The 20,394-nt window shown below is 34.9% G+C and overlaps 1 protein-coding gene across 30 annotated transcripts in view; it reads left to right on the forward strand.

The window, feature by feature from the left end:
- sall1a (spalt-like transcription factor 1a) overlaps positions 1 to 20,394 on the forward strand; it is a 411,427-nt gene that overhangs the window by 356,303 nt on the left and 34,730 nt on the right. For 5 of the 30 annotated variants that reach the window (XM_073906597.1, XM_073906611.1, XM_073906600.1 and 2 more), the window contains one exon: positions 10,895 to 11,043. The exons of the other annotated variants lie outside the window; for them this stretch is intronic. The gene's annotated coding sequence lies outside the window, so the exon portion shown is untranslated. The remainder of the gene's footprint in view (positions 1 to 10,894; positions 11,044 to 20,394) is intronic. 30 annotated transcript variants of the gene reach the window in all.

A 20,394-nucleotide genomic window follows, 5' to 3' on the forward strand; every position in this document is an offset into this window, starting at 1 on the left:
CCTCTATAGACCCATTCACTCCACTCAAGACAAAAGAAGCCCCTCCGGAGAAAAAGAAGAGGTAGGGGTATTTGGCCAGGATTACAGCCCAGTAAGAGAGCTCAGCCTGGGCTTCCAAACGCCCCTCAGCCCTCCCCTCTTCTGGAGCTCACTGAAGCGAGGGAGAGGAAAGAGAGAGAGAGAGACTAGAAGGACAAGGCAAAATCATCAGAACTAGGAGAAATATACAGACATGGATTAAACTCAGATTACAGAGTGGAAGCGTTTCTTTGGAAGTTTTTTCCAAGTTAACTGATGGATCGCCGTCCCTGAACATGGCATGTACTTTCATTAAATATTATCATTAGATTTTTACCTTGGTTATTTATTTTTTTTACTTTTGATTACCTTTTATTCAATTCATGTTTATTTCTATAGCGCTTTTACAATGTAGATTGCGTCAAAGCAGTTTAACATAGAAGTTCTAGTAAATTGAAACTGTGTCAGTCCAGTTTTCAGAGTTGAAGTTCAGTTAAGTTCAGTTCAGTGTGGCTTAATTTTCCCAGCTGAAAGTCCAAACACTGTAGAGCAAATGCATTAATGTGCAACTCCACAAGTCCCAAACCAAGCAAGCCAGTGGCGACAGTGTCGAGGAAAAAAAATTCACCAACTGACGAAAGTGAAGGAAAAACACTCCAGATAAACCAGGCTTAGTTGGGCATGTCCACTTCTCCTCTGTCCAAACTTTTTGTGAAGAGCTGCAGCAAATCTGCAAGTGGAGTGATGATGCGTCGGTTTCTCATTATTATTCATAGTGGAGTTTTCTTATCGTATGATAAGGGCCTGCTTCTTAATTATTCATGACTGCGCATGCTTTCTGAAGGCAAGACAGACCTGCCTTCACCCTGCATGTTGATGACTGGGTGAGACCACATCCATAGACCCATGGCACACATTAGCTGTTCATGAAGGGTTGTATGTGTTTGTTTCCATGTTCCACTGGGTTTGTTGCATGTTTTTCCCCACAATCCTGTCAGGGCTGATACAGCAAGGCTGTATGTGTGCAGCAAGCATTTTTATTTCACAAAAGAGAAACCATCTGCTATATTACAAAACTGTAGTCACATCCACTTTTGTTTTTTTCGATGTCGTGTTTCTTGCAGTTGTCAAGAGTTTTAATTACACACAATCCACACACACTTAACGACATTCCACTTCTTTCCTTCGATGAGTTCAAAATAAAAAGAATCCACTTCAAAAATGTAAGTCTCGGGCCACCCATTGTTTTTTTTTTCTGACTGTCTGTAGTGATGACGGGAGATTGGCGAATGAATCGTTTGTGAACTGTGAACCAGTCGAACCAGTTCATTTAATTGAACGAGTTGTCGTGAAATGATTAGCATCTTCAGTAAGTACTAAGATACCGGTTACTCCCTCTGACTTGAAATAAACCCATATGATGAGTTATCCAGTTACTAGAACAGTACAGAGACTCATCTGCTGTTAAAAAAAGAGACCTGATGATGATGAGTGCAAGCAGACTGTCTGTTCACTCACAGCACGCTCTCTCATTAAGTGTGTCTACCTTTTCATTCCACAATATTTTTTACAAGCCAATTAAGCAAGTTTTTTTTTTTAAAGTAACTCAAATAATAATACTTCTTTAAAAAATGTATTTATTATAATACGCATTACTTTGAAAAAGTAATATTAATACGTAATGCGCATTACTTATAACGTGTTACCCCCAACACTGTTATCAAGTACAGTGCAAATGCACATAACATCAGTTTTCACAAAAATCATACACTGAAAATAATAATAATTTTATTTTTAAAAGCCTGTGAATGTTAGGTGATTTTTCTGTTTTTAGTGTTTTTTTGTTTTGTTTTGTTTTTTGCAAATGTAAAACAATCAAAAAATGCATAAATAAAGTTATGATTACCAATCAGATCTCATTGAAGTAATAGCAACTCTTATGAAATAATAAACTAACTTTAATAATCTTGAATGTAATTTTGAAAAGTGTAAAGATTGTATTTTAGAAAAAAATTCTAAACAAATAGTCATTCAGTCTTAAACATTTCTGTACAGATTGCAATTCGTCATCTTGCATAAATTATTTTGCCATATTGTTGTTACAGAGAAATCAGGAAAGCAGAGGATCTTACATTAACTAGTGTAACAGAGATGTGTCTCAATACAAAATTAGCACAGATATGTCTTAATACGAAAAAGTTTTCTGCATGTACTTATGCACTGTTGTGAACTCTCCTCTCCTCCTCCACCTCCCCTGTCTCTCATTTAACTGTAGTGGAAGTCTTTCTCTGACAGGTGCATAAAGGCAGGAATCAGCAGTGCTAATGAAGCGTATGAAAAAAGTGAATGAAAAAGTTCCACAGTTCCATTTAGAACATAGCTGTCATTCCAGAGGTGAGGTCATCAACCTGAGACCACCGTCATTGAAGTTATGGGGATTTCCGTTCCCAGGGGAACCGAAGACAGTGGCTGAAAAAGCTATTGAGCTCACAAAGTATCCAATAACATCGGAGAAATTTGTCAGGAGAAAGACAAGGGCATGAGACCGGAGAATATGAGTTCTGAACATCTGCGGCCTCCTGGGAGACACTGCAGATGTTTATGGTTTCTGATATAGGTGCAGATGATTTTTGGCTCAGTGGCTGCAGTCAATCACAGATGATGCTGTCAAAGTCTGTCAAATGATTCAGTGATTCTAAGAAAGTATAAACAAAGTTCTCAACGCTGCAAGATCAGTTCATTTTATTATGTTCAACATGTCGTTTATATGGTGGGTCAAACTGGCCAACATTGGATTGAAAAAGTAACACATTTAATTCATCAACACACATAAAATTACATCTGCCTAATGCATCAATGTAAATAAAAACACGTCAGTACCTGTATTTTAATCAACTCTAAAAATCAAATATGAGGGTTACTGCATTAGGTGAAAACAATGAGCCATTTTTAAAAAGCATTATTGAATCAGAATAATGGTAATATGTTAAATTGGTTTATCACAGTATATCATAAAATAATAAATTATACATAAATTCAATAAATGATTTTTTTCTTAAGTTCTGAAATAATTTATTAATGTTCATTTTTAAAACATACAATGTTACAATTTGACACTGGATTGCAAAACCAGTCACAGCTCTCTATTTTTTTAATTGAGATGTATATGTCCCTTGGAATCTGAATAAATATGCTTTCTTTTGATTTTTGGTTCGTTAGAAAAAGAAAATGTTTGGCCAAGACAAATGTTTGAATATCAGAAATCTGAGGGTTCAAAACAATATAAATACCGAGGAAATCTCATTTAAAGTTGCCCAGATTAAATATTTATATACAGTTAAAGTCTGAATTATTAGCCCCCCTGTTTAGTTTGTTCCCCAATATCTGTTTAACCGAGAGAAGTTAGACCAGCTTTGTTCTGGTCTATTGAACCCGTCTATTATAGTTTCTCAAAATAGCAACGCGCCAACAATGTGCTTCAACACACCTCCTTTTTTAGACCAGAATGCCTATGGGCACACATACGAGCGCAAATGCATTTGCTATTTAAACAACGTGGCGCAAAACGTCAAAGCGACTCTTGCATTGAGCTGAAACTAGCAAACAACAATTGCATCGTGCCTTTTAGACCCTCTTCACATTTTACAATCCGTTTGATAAAATAAAAAAAACTTTTCTGGTGTTATTAAGACTTTTAGAAAAAGGAGAAAAAAATGTGTGAGACTGATGATGGCAGCCAGAGGAGAGAATAACATCAAGTTTACTCTCAGCCACAGGGACTCTGCATTAGAAACACCTCACATAATCAGTTTTTCGTTTTTTTTTTGTAATTTGACTCAAAGATGATGTAATACATACATAGATGCATATAAATATCTAAATATTAAACTTTCAAGCAATTAAGATTATTATGGCGATTGAACAGGTCATAACATTTTTGTAAAAAGGGGTCATTATATTATTACCACTTTGAATTTTTTTTTCCAAAATATGATAATTATGAATGTTAATTTTGTTTAAAATGTTTCCGACATTTATCAAAAATATATAGATTAATAAAAAAGTGTGCTCATTTAATAATTAATTAGAGCTATGTTAACAAAATCTTACTATAAGTTGTTGTCCATGCTTGCACATGACACAATATGTACCCACTAGAATACACTCATACCCAAGTAACAATCATCAACTCTTACTCCCTGGAGCCTCTCCCAGAGTTAGCCCCCAGAGGCTGATATCTGGCCCTAGCACAGTGCACCGTGGCCAGGCTTGGCTCTTAACGCCACTCCCTGGCTGCAGCGGCTGTTGGTCTGCGGACGCCAGCGCAGCGGCAGCAGCCAGCCGGGCCCGTGTGATCCCAGTAATTGATGCCTTGCTCTGGGGATATATTTAATCACTACTACAAGCCTCTCTGAGGAAGAAATGGCCTTGTAAAGACTCGCTGACTATGCCGAACCAAAGCGCAGGAATCAAAACTATGAAAAAGGGTGGAGGTACGAGCTACACCTTCCTACTACAAGTACATTCTGCCACACACTAACCCAAACAACTGTTCAAACACACACACAAAGCGTATTCAGGCCAAAAAATCTGATTCCAGCTGCCCTAAAGCGGCCAGTTTTAGAGGCCTGTAATTATTAGCGCTTCAGATGTGGCTGGGTCGAGAAAAGCAGTAAATGAAGAGGAGAGGGGGTGCCAGCCCTAAAGCTGTGAGAAAACTCAAAACAAATGATCAAGCCCTCCTCGGCTCTCCTTCACCCCCCACACACTACATGTGGAAACATGTGCGTGTGGAAGCGTGTGTGAATAATATGAGGGGCGACTGGCGGTCCTGGTCATTTCTGGGCGGGTGAATCGACGCATCACAAACCGCTTCTCTCATCCCGGATGTGAATTGGCAGCCGTCTAAAGGAAGTGAGGACAGGTGCATTTGGACGTTACAGACACTGACACAGAGATAATTAGAAGAAGCTGTGAGCATATTTCTACACATTGGACAGTGATGTATTCAAGTTTGAAGGTCAAATTATGTCTATTATCTGTCTGCGTGTGTGAGAGAGGAAGAGTTTATGAGTGTGTGTCCAGATGACAGTACCTGGTCTGACACTACTATGTGTGTCTGTTGTTCACTGTCTGGCCTGCCCTGTCTGTAATCAAGTCTTTTAATGGTTCCAGCCAGTAATTGCACTGTATAGCCCCAAGATAGCAATCAAAGGACTCAAAGATGCTGGATTCCTCTCTCTCTCTCTCTTTCTTTCTTTCCATGTCTATCGTTCTGTCTCTCAATTTTCGACTTATTTAGTATTTTTTTTTTTGCAGACCATGTAACAAAAGCATCTTGGCATCTGTTTCTTAGTGTTTGAAGGGGGGGAAATCAATTCAAACTGAGCTAATGGCAAAATGGATATTTCTTTGAAGACCGGCCGGGCCCCCGACCCCTCCCTCTCATCTTCTGAGCATTGTTTTCCTCTTATCTTTTCCCCATTACTAGCCCACACTAATGGCCCTTTTAAGTCTGCGGCCATCTGCATTTGCTAAAAAATTATGCCCTCTTCATCTTGAGTTAAACACAGTCACTTTAAGGTTAAGTCTTGGTCTTGGTTTTGCAGCGTGCTTTGTAAATGGTTTGTATTCATATCAGAGTCCATTCTAACAAGTAACAGTATAAGCGGGTCAAAGTATAAAGTCGCACACAGAAAAAGAAGAGAAAAAACATCTGCCAAAATTATTGTGGCACTATGTTTGTTTTCAAAAGATTTTGAGGGGGGACAAATTCTTATTCACACCCAAAATATATCCGTTTAGGAAATTCATATAAGTGTATATATGTACACTTAACACACACATTATACATACAGTTGAAGTCAGAATTATGAATTATTAGCCCCCTGAATCATTTATCCCCCTGTTTATTTTTACCCCAATTTCTGTTTAACGGAGAGAAGATTTTATCAACACATTTCTAAACATAATAGTTTTAATAACTCATTTCTAATAACTGATTTATTTTACCTTGGCCATGATGACAGTAAATAATATTTGATCAGAAATTTTTCAAGACACTTCTATACAGCTTAAAGTGACATTTTAAAGGCGTAGCTAGGTTAATTAGGTTAACTAGGCAGGTTAGGATAATTAGGCAAGTCATTGTATAACGATGGTTTGTTCTGTAGACAAAATGGGCTAATAATTTTGACCTCAAATCGATTTCAAAAAATTTAAAACTGCTTTTATTCTTGCCAAAATAAAACAAATAAGATTTTTTCTAGAAGAAAAAATATTATCAGACATACTGTGAAAATGTCCTTGCTCTGTTAAACATCATTTGGGAAATATTTTAAAAAGAAAAGTGGGGCTAATAATTCTGACTTCAACTGTATGAGCAGATGCCTATATGTACACACATTACACAGACATTAGGGTTGGGCGATTAATTGAAAAGTAATTGAAATCCTCAATTTCACATGGGATATATGGGTTGCTGGGTCACGGACATAACTGAGGGCGCGGGTGTTGAGGGAGGTGTCGTGGACGCCGTCCTCTCTATTCTGCCGCCCTGGGCGCGGATATATCTGAGGCGGCGGGGGGGGGTGAGGGAGGTGTCGCAGACATAACTGAGGATGTGGGTGTTGAGGGAGGTGTTGCGGACGCCGCCCTCTCTATTCTGCCGCCCTAGGCGGTCGCCTAGATCGCCTCTATGGACGCGCCGGCCCTGGATATATTATGTCAAAGTAGCTTTACAGTACACAGATAAATAAAGAAGAAAATAAAAAAGCCATAACATTTAAATTGTGAAACATTTTAGCATATCTAGCAAGCATGGTGTGTAGTTCTGGTTTAATTGAAACAGACAGCAAGTCAAATATATGTCATTTTGTCATCAAAAAATTTTACTAATATTGTTTTGACTGGCTGAATTGGTTATAATAGCTTCATCTGATCAAAATATTTATAACACTAACTCTGTAATCACTGACTGTAAACAGAAGTAGATAGAGGAGGACACCACATGCTTCGTCCAATTTCACTTCTTCTCTTCCTCATGTCAAGGCACTGGCAAACTGGTTTATTAAAAGGAATCAAAAAAGTTTCATTTTTCCTTTCCTACTTAGAAAAGTACTCCAGGTCCAGCACATATCTGAAACCATTCCTACAGTTACAGCTATAAGGGGTTATATTAAAAAGTGCATTCACTGATACTTAAGGAATGCAAAATGCAGTAAATTCTCCCTGTTTGTTTATTTGTACTTTTTTGAGCTGAACTTTTAATGGAAACATACTGTATACATTTTTTAAACATTTTATTGTATTGCATCGTGTATCCTTCCATTTTTATCCTTTATAATAGTTGTACATGAGTCCCACAGTTGTCCTCTGTCTAAAAAAATGAATCTCAATATCATACAATCACTGCTGGAAAGAATTCAAATATGCAAGAGATGCTGGAAAACCAAGGAATGTGCCGGACCTGGAGGACAGTGGCCAGTTTCACTGCTCAGGACAAATAAGGGTCACATGAACCGAAAAGACAGAAGTGTGGAAAAAATGAATCAAGAGTATGAAAACCTTTGATTTCAAGTAAAAATAATAATAATAATAATAATTAATAAAAATATTTAGCTATAACTTTGTCTTTTGGACTTAATGTAATTTGAAATAGCTTGTTCTGTGTTCTTGTAAGTAAAAAAAAAAGTTTTATGATTTAAATCATTTCACTATTTTGTTGTTATACATGGTGTGTGGAAAGAAACATATGTGCTGTAGGCATAAGTTTATATAAATATAAAAATCTTTCACTCACTCACTCACTAACTTTCTTTTGGCTTAGTCCCTGATTTATCATATGTTTCCACAGAAGAATGAACCAACAATTCTTACTCCTAATGTAATATGTATCTTACAAAACATTAATTTATACAGTTAATTCATTACTTTTAAGGCTTTGTGTATGTGATGTTTGTTTTTTCTAGTTGCATCAGAGTGACTTTAGTGACCATCTTCAGATATTTTAGAACAGCCAGATGCTTAGGAGAAGCAGAGAGGAAGCGAGAAGGAATCAGTGTTTGTTGAATTTTTGAGGATTGTTTTGAAGTGTGCGAGTGCAGGCTGATCCAGAGTGTGTGTGTCTGAGTGCTTGTGTGTGTGTGTGTATTTGTCCATTACAGCGCAGCTGGTCGCTCTCTTCTTTTGCCCTGAACAGAATAATCACCACAGTCAGGTTAACACGACCCATGGAAAATGAAACACAGTGCAAATGAGAACACTTGTACTCTTTGCAGTGCTCTCGTCTCATCTCATCTCTTTTCCTAAGAGTTTCACTTTGGTAGATTGAGGGGTAGAGGGGAAGTGGGGGCATTGGGGAATATCTGAATCAGAAGCCTACATCAGAAAACATACAGCAAAAATCTGACATGTTTAACCACTATTCACATCGTCACAGCATCGTGTATTAGCATTTTTATATTATAGAATTTTTAAGCTTAAATTCATACCTAATATGTCCCGAGAAGGTTTCAAATGTCTTGTTTTTCCTATATAAACAAATATAGTAGAAACTTGAATGCTGTTGTTTTAGTGTCAGCACATGAAGTTACTGTGAAGTTACTGTGAAGAGAGATTAATTTTAGTTAGTGAAAATTGTATGCTCAAATAAGGGTAGAAAACGCCCAAACAGAGTATCCCATATTGTACTTGAACATACCCCTTTCCACAAGAAAGTACAAAATCAGGTTTGATCTTTTTCTCACCCCAGTGAAATATTTTGTCTGTTATGATTTTAGATTAAAAACATTGTTTGCAGTAACAAAAACATTTAAATACCATTTCAAATAGATTTTAAATAAGTTGAATTTTATTATTTTAAAAGCAGTAAATATTAATAAAAATATATGAAATCAAATTATTCATTATTTAATATATGAAACACGAAACTTGTTCATACACCTGGCACATTCTGACTTTTTATTTTGCTAAAATATTACTTTATTTATATTACTTTATTTATTTAATTACTTTATTTTATTTTTTTAATAATTTCTTTATTTACCAGAAATGACACATGCATCTCATAAAAAGATAATAAGATGATGTACAAGAGACACCATTGTGGGGGAAAAACTCAGCTTCTTCATTTACAAAAAACAAAAACTTTGTCAAAATTTTCCAAGGGCATTAAAGATTTCAGGCTTGGCTATATATATATATATATATATATATATATATATATATATATATATATATATATATATATATATATATATATATATATATATATATATATATATATATATATATATATATACATACTTTAAGCTTTCACAGTATGTCTGATAATATTTTTTGTTCTGAAGAAATTATTATTTGTTTTATTTTGGCTAGAATAAAAGCAGTTTTTTATTTTTTAAACACAAATTTAAGGACAAAGTTATTTGCCCTTTTAAGCTGTATATTTTTTCGATTGTCAGAATTGTTATACCATTCTTATAAAATAACTCGCCTAATTACCCTAACCTGTCTAGTTAACCTAATAAACCTAGTTAAGCCTTTAAATGTCACTTTAAGCTGTATAGAAGTGTTTTGAAAAATATCTAGTCAAATATTATTCAGTCATTATGGCAAAGATAAAATAAATCAGTTATTAGAAATAAGTTATTAAAATAATTATTAAGTTATCTCAGTTAAACAGAAATTGGGTAAAAAAAATAAACAGGGGGGCTAATACTTCTGAATTCAACTATATTTATAATGCAGTAACACGGTTAAATTCAAACAAACATGCTGTAGTAAATGTTACAATGTAGTGTTCTTTTGAATAAAATAAAATGCTTTTTTTCTTGAATGAGTAATACACATGATTTATTTTATCTCATTTTTGGCCTGTCTAGGGGTTACAGACACCACAAATAGTCCACCTGTATCTTCTCCTCTTTTATTCTTAAGAAAAACTTCATATCTTTTTAACATAATCTCTCTGTTTCCAAGTTTCCTCTTGAATTTATGCTGACAGGGGTTGAAAGTTGTAATAATATTTTGGTATTTCACAGAAGGGCTTGTGATGAATGCATAGGAGAGCTCAGGCATTGAGATTCTGAGCATGATACTGGCACCAAACAACTTTATATGGCCAAGAGCCATTCACAACGGATGGAGAGGAATATTCAGGGGGAGTAAAGAAGAGGATCTAAAGGACAAGGGCTTTATTTAAACAGGGATTTTTTTTTTTTTTTGTATTTAACATTCAAAAGAGACAGATCAGAAAAACAACATCATCAACAACAAACACAAAAGAAAGGATTGTGGAAGCGCAGTGTGGATTCATTTTTGATAAGCACACAAAAAGTTGCCATTTTTATTTTCAGTACAAGTATCTACACATTCATAAATAATGACACACTTGGAAATTAAAATGACAAAAGATGTGAAACTTGCTTAAAATAGATTATGGGCAGAAAAATACAATTCATTCAAAAGGAAAAGGTTTTTGTTCAGTCAATCTAGGGTCTTTTAAAATAAATCTGTGATGATCTGTGACTACAAAAATATAAGACTTTTTTTTCGCACTGTTTAAATTAAAAACCAGAGATTTTTTTTTCCTCTGAAGGCATTGTGACATCTATTGATGATTATAAATTAGTCTAAAACACAGCACTTTTTTAAATAAAGGGGAAAAGGCCCCTAGTGTCGAGATTTTTATTTAAAAATGTGTAAGAAATGTCATCATTAGTTGACAGAACCAAACAGAAATGACATTTTCATCACTTTACGGTGTGTTTAAATCCTGTCCCACTCCTCGGCCCTCTATAATAATTACTCCACACATGTATGCTTTTTAAAATCTCAGTCTTTCTCTTCCTCTCTGTCTCTCATTTTTTCCCAGTGCCTCGAAGGCTGTATGTGCTGGTTCCTGTCGGTGTAAGGCATGCAGACTCCTATTGCTAAATTGTATAGTGTCATTTCCAGCAGGGCTTATGATTAGAGGAAAGAGGGTCTTTGTGCGTCAGATAACATCAGCCAGGAGAGACGGAGGTGAGACCCCTGCCTGAAGGGGCTGCTTGTGTGTGTGTGTGTGTGTGTGTGTGTGTGTGTGTGTGTGTGTGTGTGTGTGTGTGTGTGTGTGTGTGTGTGTGTGTGTGTGTGTGTGTGTGTGTGTGTGTGTGTGTGTGTGTGTGTGTGTGTGTGTGTGTGTGTGTGTGTGTGTGTGTGTGTGTGTGTGTGTGTGTGTGTGTGTGTGTGTGTGTGTGTGTGTGTGTGTGTGTGTGTGTGTGTGTGTGTGTGTGTGTGTGTGTGTGTGTGTGAGAGAGAGAGTCAGGTCTTAACATTGACCTTTTTTGCTCACTAGCCTATGTGGTTCGTGGTTACAAGTAAAAAACAAGTTTTTTTTTTTTTTAATGAAATTAAAAATATAAGACGGCAAGTGAAATATTATTCAGTCCTTGTTAATGTTCCACAAACTACAGGATGGAGTGATTTTTATTTGTATGTGTTGTTTGATTTACAGATATAGTCACTTTAAAGGGTTTGTTCTCTTCCAGAAGGGCCTGATTATTTACTCACTCTCTTGTAATCTGATATGTTAATTTCCTTTTTTCAGTCAAAAAGAAATTGTATGGTGCTTTCAGGTTCGACCTTCAAAAAATAAAGTTTAAATGTGGCTCTACACAATTCCCAACAGGAAATAATTGTCTTTATTGAAACAATTGGTCATTTCTTTTGAAAATATTTGAAATTTTCTTTTAGTAATCATTCGTTCATTTTCCTTCGGCTTAGTTCCTTTATTCATCAGGGGTCACCACATCAGATTATCAAGCATATGTTTCACACAACAGATGCCCTTCACGCTGCAACCCATCACTGGGAAACACCTTTACACTCTCACATATACACACATACACTATGGCCAATTTAGTTTATTCAATTGACCTATAGCGCATGTCTTTGGACTGTGGGGGAAACTGGAGTACCCGGAGGAAACCCACGCAAACACGGGGAGAACAGGTAAACTCCACACAGAAATGACAACTGACCCAGCCAGGACCTGAAGCAGCGACCTTCTTGCTTTGAAGCGACAGTGCTAGCCACTGTGTCACCCCTCTTTTATTAATAATATTTAAATGACAAGAGCTCATCCTGCAAGAGCTTTGGGTTCCAAAACCTTTTATGAAGAAAAATCCTGTTTTTCTCACAACTCCTTATTTCTTTTTGACTGAATAAATAAAAAAATAACATTTAGAATCTTGGATGACAGGGAGGTGAGGGGGTTTAACCCTGTATTTAACCCATGATTAATTGAAATTAAATCGTGATCATGATTCAGAAAAGGCTGTGATTATTTGAAGTTGAAGTCAGAGTTATTAGAAGATGTTTTCAACACATTTTTAAACATAATAGTTTTAATAACTCATTTCTAATAACAGATTTATTTTATCTTTGTCGTGATGACAGTAAATAATATTTTACTATATATTTTTCAAGACACTTCTATACAGCTTAAAGTGACATTAAAAGGCTTAACTAGGTTCATTAGGTTAACTAGGCAGGTTAGGATAATTAGGCAAGTTATTGTATAATGAGGGTTTGTTCGAAAAATATAAACATTTTAAAACTGCTTTTATTCTAGCCCAAATTAAACAAATAAGACTTTTTGCAGAAAAAAAAAAAATTGTCAGGCATACTGTGAAAATGTCCTTGCTCTGTTAAACATCATTTGGGAAATATTTAAAAAAGAAAAAAAATATTCGAAGGGGGTAATAATTCTGACTGAATTGTGTGTGTGTGTGTGTGTGTGTGTGTGTGTGTGTGTGTGTGTGTGTGTGTGTGTGTGCGTGTGTGTGTGTGTGTGTGTGTGTGTGTGTGTGTGTGTGTGTGTGTGTGTGTGTGTGTGTGTGTGTGTGTGTGTGTGTGTGTGTGTGTGTGTGTGTGTGTGTGTGTGTGTTTGTTTGTTTGTTTGTGTGTGTGTGTGTGTTCGTGTGTGTGTGTGTGTGTGTGTGTGTGTGTTCGTGTGTGTGTGTGTGTATATATATATATATATATATATATATATATATATATACAATCTGCTAAAATGGATTACACAGCTCATCCTGATTTTGCAGTTAGATGAATATCTGCGTCAACATTTTTTATTTTTTTATTTTTTTGATACTGGAAAATCATTAGTCCAAAAGTATAATCCAAACTTTATTCCTATGCCTAAAATTAATCAATATTTAACCAATAGAGCCATTACCATTTAACTAATAAAGTTAGAGTAAAATGGTATTTGAATAACAAGGATAAAGAATACCCTAAACATAATTTTAATGCAAAACTTAACATAACTGTAAACTCATAATGTACGTAATGTATGTGTGCGTGTGTGAATCTTAAAGCCAAGTAGCAAGTATCTGCTTTCATTTTGTACATCCCACTGATAAGATCAGAGAGAGAGGGGCTGTTGCGGTAGTAAATGTTTTACCTGTGTGGTTTGGAACAGAGCAGGATCTGCAGACGATATCTGCGATTTACAGGTTTACGTGCTGATAAACGACACAAAAGGCCATGGGCATGGGTGATTTTAGCCACATATCAGACACATACACACACACTTGCGCTCAGATCAGTGCTTTCAATACGCCGCCATCAATTAGCAGAGGAGTGTGATAGTGTGATTGTGTGTGGGTTCGGGAGGGGGTTTATTAGGGACAATGAGAAGGACGTGGAGGAGGGTGGTGGAGAGATAAGTTTGTAGGGTATTGTCTCATGACAGAGACCTGGATAAATGCCTTGTCTTTCGGTTAATGGAATGAAAGGCAGAATTATTCATTTGTTTCTCATATGTATAGCCAAGACAGCTGGAGAACAATGGAATACAAGGCCCCTTTCTGCACCGCTGCCAAGCTACTGTACAGCGCCGCTAAATACAGCTCAATCAATCGCTGCATGACAGATAAGCCTCCATGCAACAGCACTCAGAGCACATGAATATGAATGCATGTTCTTTTTTCTATATAGTTTTATTAAAACATTTTATTTAAAAAATGTCAAAATATATGTTATAAAATTGTATAAATGTTAACGACACAACTGTTTTCAACATTTATAGTAAAGCTTTTTTTTTTTTAGAGCAAATCAGCATATAAAAATTATTTTTAAAAGCTATAGGCCAGGAAAATAATATTTGTTAATATTACTGTGGATGTGTGTTTCTCTCTGCCTATCTGTCTGACTATCTGTCTGTCCGTCCGTCCGTGCGTCACCATGAAATTATTGTTTAATTATTTATTTGTTTGTTAATTATTTAATTTATTGTCTGTCTATCTGCCTGTCTGTGTACTGTATGTGTGTCTATCTATTAAAAGAGTATGGTATAATGAAAATAAATCATAATTTAGTTGTTTGTTTATTATTTAATTAATTGTCTGTCTATTAAAAAGAGTATGATGTAATGAACTGTCTGTTTATATATCTGTTTATGCAGTGGTGTAAAGTAACAAATTACAAATACTCAAATGACTGTAATTGAGTAGATTTTTCTTAGAAATTGTAATTTACTAAGTAATTTTTTTAATGTGCTCTTTTACTTTCCCTTGAGTACATTTTTAGTGCTGTATCTGTACTTTTACTCCACTTCTTCTCTTCGATATGCAGTGACTGCATATTGATTTCCTATGTCTATGGGGATTAAAGAAATCAGTCCTGTGATTCATAGAACACATAGAAAGTTAATCGCAACATATTGAACTACCTCAAGACATGGGCGATTTATAAATGAGGCAAACTGTTTTGAAACATTAAAAGTGTACAAGATGTCCAAAATCTTTACACGCATTGACCCAGAGACTACATGTGATGATGAGAAGTGTACTGTATGATGACAGGAATGGCCTTAAAGTATAACTAAATGCACTACAGAATGTTATGTTTACACACACACACACACACACACACACAAATTACATGTAAACGTTTAATCTTTTTACAGCGCAATACTCACTACTCACTACTCCTGAATGCTTTTAAAAGAGCTAATTTTTAGTCCTACTTTGAGTAACATTTACAACAGATACTTTTACTCTACTCAAACTACGTTTTTGGACAAGTACTGATACCTTAACTTGAGTATAATTTTTCAGTACTCTTTCCACCACTGTGTCTATGTGTCTAGTATAAAAGAGTTTAATATAATCAAAATAAGTTATAATTTGTTTGTTTATTATTTAATTAATTGTCAGTCTGTTTATCTATTTAAAAAGAGTAAGATGTAATGAGCAAAAATATTTCATAATTTATTTGTTTATTTATTATTTAATTTCTTGTCTATCTATCTGTCTATATGTCTGTATGTATGTCTGTGCTAAAGGAATATAATGTTTAAGGCAATTTAATTAAAAATATATATTTCATTTAAAATGAATGAATGAATGAATAAATTAATAAATACATAAATTAATTTGAAAAAGTAATTAATAAATAAACTAATAAATTTGAATTAATGAATTGCCAAATAAATATTTTTAATAAATATTAAATAAATAAATAAATAAATAAATAAATAAATAAATAAATAAATAAATAAATAAATAAATAAATAAATAAATAAATAAATATCCTGTATTAAACCAAGTGACACTGGTTAACAAACAACTCAAAATCTTCTCATCTGGTTTTGTTATCAGTTTCAAATAATCTTCCCTTGAGAATTACAATGAACATCTTTTTAAAAACATCTCTGTTCAACATGTTTACACGAGGGATTAGCAGGCCAAACAGCACAAATATATTTACAGCCACGTCAGGAATTACAATAGGATTTTCTGATCTTTAATGCGTATGTGGAACAGCTACGTATGTTTTCCGCTTTTTTAAGAGGATGAGTTTAATTTAGCTTGGCAATAATTATTTTGAAACAAGCCTGGCTGGGTTCCTAATCTCAGCCCTCAATCTCTACATGCATAGTCAGATTAAATGCACTGCATCTTCCATCTGTTTTTTTTTTCCTCTGCTTTCCCATAAATACACATTTTCTTCAGTAGAAAACAAGAGTCTTTAGATGTAAATTCTGTGAGTGTTTACCAGATCAGGAGCGATTAATCCTGGCACAAACACAGGAGGAGGCACTTTTCTACAGGCACAGGATGGCAACATTCTTAAAGTTTCCAAAGGCATGAACACTTAAATACACTGCTTCGATTAAACACACATACATCGCTCTCATTACAGTGCCATTGACTTTATATGCAATCAGCTTGTATATTACTTGGATGCTTTCAAAAAACCACAGCAGCGAATTAACGGTTCAAATTGACAGAAGGATTAATCAAACGGATGATAAAACGAATGACATCATCGGATGCCCTGACTGATTCAACTAGAATGCTATGCCTGGCAAAACAAACTCTCCCCCTCTCTCTGTTTAGTTTTATGTGTGTTCTTAATTGTTGGTGTCCTTGCAGCTTTGATTGTTCTCTGGGTATTTGTTGTGTCTTTAGGTGGCCACATCAGAGAGCTTCTTTAAAAGCTCTTAAGAGCACTCACCTTTCCACTCACTTACTCACTCACCTGCATTAAACACTGAGGAGGAGCCAAGAGGACAAGAGAGAAATGCTGTTTGCAGGTCACAAAGGTTCAAAAACACACATCGAAATGCTTTTAAACATCACAACTTTTCAGGTGGCTTTTAAAGGCCATAGTAGAACTTCCTGGATGGAACTCATTAAACAAGCTGTTAGCGAAGTAGTAAGCTTAAGATTATTCAGCAACTTTTTCCTAACAGCATATGTTTTGTTTAAATAGCAAAAAACTAATTATAATAAATAAATTTTAGAGATGTTCTCCACGTTCACGTGGGTTTCCTCCGGGTGCTCCAATTTCCCCCACAATCCAAAGACATGCGCTATAGGTAAATTGAATAAACTAACTTGGCTCTAAGTGTGTAAATGTGAGGGTGTATGGGTGCTTCCCAGTACTGTGTTGCGGCTGGACGGGGATCCACTGTGTAAAACATATTCTGGACTATTTTTTGGTTCATTCCGCTCTGGTGACGCCTTATAAAAAAGTGATTAACCGTAAAGAAAATGAATGAATTAATAATTTTAGAGAAAAAAAAAAACATTTGATAAGCATATAACAGCCTCGACCTCATATGAACAACTTGGTCATACGTATACAGCACAGATAAAGATGAAACACATTTAGAAAAACAAATGATATTGCTCAAATGTCATAGAATAGTATCATTTTAATTAAAACTGGAATGCTGTATTATACCATTTACTTACTGCACAGCTGGAATTAATAATGATATGCGCAGTTAAATCTAAGTCATTTGTGAGACGTGATGGTTATATAAATTTAAGGGCTTTATACATATTTAATCAGTGAACAGTGTTTACAGCATTTAGATTGGTCATGGATGCTCTAGCATGCTTGATGTGTGAGAACCAGTGAGGTTAATTCTTGCGTGTCTCGAAAAACTTTTGAGCTTCTTTTTTTAAATCACACGTAGATCAGTCATGGCTGAGTGTTTATGTTCACAAATGTGAGGAAAAATGTCTTATCAGGAATTAGAGTTAAAGCATTTGACTTATTTTAAAGAATTTTTGTTAACATTTTGAGCTTTGGGTGAATAGTCAATGATGCTGCAGATTCTAATGTTGATTACTGCTGAGTAATGGTGACTGACCAGGTTTCGATTTTGGTCTGAACAAATTTGTTAAGGTGTAGTCACATTGACGAAATTAAAATGAAATTTTATTGAATAAAATATCCATTGTCAGTTGTTAAAAATGTAGCATAGCTCATAATGAAGTCCAAAAGAGATTGTCCACCAATAAAAATAAAATCATGAAGTATGATTAAAAACTTTCCTGTGCATAATAAATTGGCACCCCTGCAGAGTGACTGCCTAGTTCACCCAAGCCTAAAAACAGTACCAACAGAAACAGAACCTATAGAATGCTGTTGAAGTTACTGTATTTCTCCAATGATATTCGCAGAGCAAGGATAAACGTGACTGCATCTAAAAAAAAAAATATTTTTTTAAAGGTTCTAGTAAAATTTGTCACGTCACTACTGAACAAATATATAGCCATGGTGCTACTGTGTTGTAATCCACTTTACATCTGAATACGTATTTGGTACAGATTCCCTATAAATGAGTCAAATCATTAACTCTTTTCAAGTGCAGGTGTGTTTGATGTGAAGTCATTGAGATCTGAAGGAGGTGAATTTGGAACAGATGTGTCTTCAGGCTTCATTCAGTACTGATGTTATCAGGAGTTCATTCTACCAATGAGGTGCAAGGATGAAAACGTTTTTTGTCTTGGTAAATGACCAAACACTCTGCTATACTATCAAATTCGGACTTTGTAAATATTTCCAAAATGCTATGATGTAAATTGTGAAGAAATAAGACAAGACAAAATTCCATATTTAGTATTTTGAAATGTGCTCAAAAGAAATTTGGATTCCTCCAGATTTGCTACTTTGTATCTAATAGTTGTTTGCAAAAAACTAAAAACTAAAATGTTTTGTCCCAAAATTAGGAGCTTATGTTTATATGAGATATAAACTGAAGAAGAAGCCTAAATATCTCTTACAAATATGGAATTATTATAATTTTTTATCGTTATTTCTCCTACTTCAGGAAGTTTCTGAATGTTAAACAAAAACTCAAATTTGCTTATATATAATAACATTTATGTTTTGCTGTTTTAAACTAATATTTCACAATCATGCATTTAATATGTATCTTGCAATTATGGGAGATTTTTTTTTCACAGAATGCAATGCAATTTCAATCTCTAAACTCTGAAAATATAAAAGTTTCTTTCACACTTCAGTTTCAATTCAAATCTAAATTGAAAGACAAACAAAATTTAGAGTGGAAAAAAATGTCAGCATTGTGAAATGTTAAAACTGGTCATAATTTTTTTATTACATTTTTGTAAGTATTTGTTCATGAATTGCAACTATTTTAGAACTGCAAGTTCATATGCTTTATCACAATTTTAAGTTTTATGAAGTATCTATGATTACCCATAGAATTTTAAATTAGCATCTCACAGTTGTCGAGTTGTAAACATAGAGTTCCAAGTTGTGAGATATACACTACCTGACGAAAACCTTGTCGTCTATCCAAGTTTTAGGAACAACAATGAATAACTTGACATCTAGTTGATCATTTGGTATCAGAAATGGTGTATATAAAAGGTAAAGGCCTCTAGATTACACTCATTTTACCAAAACATTATATGATCATGCCTTGATATTTAATTATTTAATTAGAACAGTAAGCTCAGACTTTGCTTAGACAAAAGTCTTGTCACTTAACAGAAAAGTCATGGTGCAGTGGAAAAAGAATTAATATTGTGTATGACTCCATGAGCTTGGAGGACTGCATCCATACATCTCTGAAATGACTCAAATAACTTATTAATAAAATCATCTGGAATGGCAAAGAAAGCGTTCTTGCAGGACTCCCAGAGTTCATCAAGATTCTTTTGGATTCATCTTTAATGCCTCCTACTTCATCCTATCCTAGACATGCTTAATAATGTTCATATATGATGACTGGGCTGGCCAATCCTGGAGCACCTTGACCTTCTTTGTTTTTTGGGAAGGGAGGCTGAAGTATGAGAAGAAGCCATATCCTGCTAAAGAATTTGCCCTATCCTGTGGTTTGTAATGTAATGCATGGGCAGCACAAATGTCTTGATACTCTGCAGATCTCTCACACACCCCCATATTGAATGTAACCCCAAACCAGGACGTTTCCTTCACCAAACTTGACTGATTTCTTTGATAATCTTGGGTCCATGCGGGTTCTAATAGGTCTTCTGCAGAATTAATGATGATTGGGATGCAGCTCAACAGATGATTCTTCACAAAAATCTACCTTCTGACCACTTCTCCAAATGATAAATTAGAAGTCAAGTTATTATCTGTTGCTCTTACAACTGGGATCGACGACAAGACTTTTGTCAGGTAGTGTAAAAATCATTTGTGGGAATTAATGTAACTTTAAAAATTCAGAGGAAAAAAACTTATAAGATAAAAAAAACTAAAATGGCTAGAAATGTATAGCAGATGCTGAGGAAACGATTTCATTGTGACCAATAAACACTTTTAATTGTTTATTTAACTGTACATTTAAAGATGACAAAATTCCAGGGTGTATTTTATATTTCCAACATGATGAAATCTAGTGGCTGAGAAGCGGCTTCACAGCAACACGTGTTAAAATGCGTTAACAAAGACTTAACAACTGTCAACAAGAGCTAAAGTGTCTTACTCCTGTCTGACTGACCTCAGCCTGTCTGTCTGTGTGGTTCACAGTCAGTTTTATTTTATCTGTAATGCTAACACTAAACATAAGTCATAAATCTGCTCTGTCCCAGC

This window comes from Danio rerio, chromosome 7, assembly GCF_049306965.1.
Source record: "Danio rerio strain Tuebingen ecotype United States chromosome 7, GRCz12tu, whole genome shotgun sequence".
NCBI lineage: Eukaryota > Metazoa > Chordata > Actinopteri > Cypriniformes > Danionidae > Danio > Danio rerio.